Source organism: Salmo salar, chromosome 03, assembly GCF_965601325.2.
Source record: "Salmo salar chromosome 03, fSalSal1, whole genome shotgun sequence".
Taxonomy (NCBI): domain Eukaryota; kingdom Metazoa; phylum Chordata; class Actinopteri; order Salmoniformes; family Salmonidae; genus Salmo; species Salmo salar.
In genome coordinates this window covers 78612501-78615000 of record NC_138293.1, presented here as the reverse complement: position 1 = coordinate 78615000, position 2500 = coordinate 78612501, and positions in this window count along the sequence as shown.

The window sequence follows — 2500 nt, the reverse complement described above, 5'->3', positions numbered from 1 at the left end:
TACGGAGCTGTGAAGGGAACGGCACCTCCATACCTTCAGGCTCTGATCAGGCCCTACACCCAAACAAGGGCACTGCGTTCATCCACCTCTGGCCTGCTCGCCTCCATACCTCTGAGGAAGCACAGTTCCCGCTCAGCCCAGTCAAAACTGTTCGCTGCTCTGGCACCCCAATGGTGGAACAAGCTCCCTCACGACGCCAGGACAGCGGAGTCAATCACCACCTTCCGGAGACACCTGAAACTCCACCTCTTTAAGGAATACCTAGGATAGGATAAAGTAATCCTTCTAACCCCCCCCTTTAAAAGATTTAGATGCACTATTGTAAAGTGGTTGTTCCACTGGATATCATAAGGTGAATGCACCAATTTGTAAGTCGCTCTGGATAAGAGCGTCTGCTAAATGACTTAAATGTAATGTAAATGTAAATGTAATGGATGGGTGGGTATGTGTATGGATGGGTGGGTATGTGTGTGGATGGGTGGGTGGGTATGTGTATGGATGGGTGGGTATGTGTGTGGATGGGTGGGTATGTGTATGGATGGGTGGGTATGTGTGTGGATGGTTGGGTATGTGTATGGATGGGTAGGTATATGTGTGGATGGGTAGGTATGTGTGTGGATGGGTAGGTATATGTGTGGATGGGTGGGTATGTGTGTGGATGGGTAGGTATGTGTGTGGATGGGTAGGTATACGTGTGGATGGGTAGGTATACGTATGGATGGGTAGGTATATGTGTGGATGGGTGGGTATGTGTGTGGATGGGTAGGTATATGTGTGGATGGGTGGGTATGTGTGTGGATGGGTAGGTATACGTGTGGATGGGTAGGTATACGTATGGATGGGTAGGTATATGTGTGGATGGGTGGGTATGTGTGTGGATGGGTGGGTATGTGTATGGATGGGTGGGTATGTGTGTGGATGGTTGGGTATGTGTATGGATGGGTGGGTATGTGTGTGGATGGGTGGGTATGTGTGTGGATGGGTAGGTATGTGTGTGGATGGGTGGGTATGTGTATGGATGGGTGGGTATGTGTGTGGATGGTTGGTTGGGTATGTGTATGGATGGGTAGGTATGTGTGTGGATGATCAAGGCGGTGACCCGATCCTGTAGGTTCATGCTCTACAACATTCGCAGAGTACGACCCTGCCTCACACGGGAAGCGGCGCAGGTCCTAATCCAGGCACTTGTCATCTCCCGTCTGGATTACTGCAACTCGCTGTTGGCGGGGCTCCCTGCCTGTGCCATTAAACCCCTACAACTCATCCAGAACGCCGCAGCCCGTCTGGTGTTCAACCTTCCCAAGTTCTCTCACGTCACCCCGCTCCTCCGCTCTCTCCACTGGCTTCCAGTTGAAGCTCGCATCCGCTACAAGACCATGGTGATTGCCTACGGAGCTGTGAAGGGAACGGCACTTCCATACCTTCAGGCTCTGATCAGGCCCTACACCCAAACAAGGGCACTGCGTTCATCCACCTCTGGCCTGCTCGCCTCCATACCTCTGAGGAAGCACAGTTCCCGCTCAGCCCAGTCAAAACTGTTCGCTGCTCTGGCACCCCAATGGTGGAACAAGCTCCCTCACGACGCCAGGACAGCGGAGTCAATCACCACCTTCCGGAGACACCTGAAACTCCACCTCTTTAAGGAATACCTAGGATAGGATAAAGTAATCCTTCTAACCCCCCCCTTTAAAAGATTTAGATGCACTATTGTAAAGTGGTTGTTCCACTGGATATCATAAGGTGAATGCACCAATTTGTAAGTCGCTCTGGATAAGAGCGTCTGCTAAATGACTTAAATGTAATGTAAATGTAAATGTAATGGATGGGTGGGTATGTGTATGGATGGGTGGGTATGTGTGTGGATGGGTGGGTATGTGTATGGATGGGTGGGTATGTGTGTGGATGGGTGGGTATGTGTATGGATGGGTGGGTATGTGTGTGGATGGTTGGGTATGTGTATGGATGGGTAGGTATATGTGTGGATGGGTAGGTATGTGTGTGGATGGGTAGGTATATGTGTGGATGGGTGGGTATGTGTGTGGATGGGTAGGTATGTGTGTGGATGGGTAGGTATACGTGTGGATGGGTAGGTATACGTATGGATGGGTAGGTATATGTGTGGATGGGTGGGTATGTGTGTGGATGGGTAGGTATATGTGTGGATGGGTGGGTATGTGTGTGGATGGGTAGGTATACGTGTGGATGGGTAGGTATACGTATGGATGGGTAGGTATATGTGTGGATGGGTGGGTATGTGTGTGGATGGGTAGGTATATGTGTGGATGGGTGGGTATGTGTGTGTGTTGCAGCATATGCTTCTCTGCTCTCAAAGTGCACCTTAAACGGTGTTAAATAAACATCTTGATGTTCTAAGTGCTTATCATTTCCATCTCCACTTTTCTTCCCCATTACCCATGAATCTCTCTTCCTCTTATCTCTCTCTTCCCCATTACCCATTCATCTCTCTTCCTCTTATCTCGCTCTTCCCCATTACCCATGA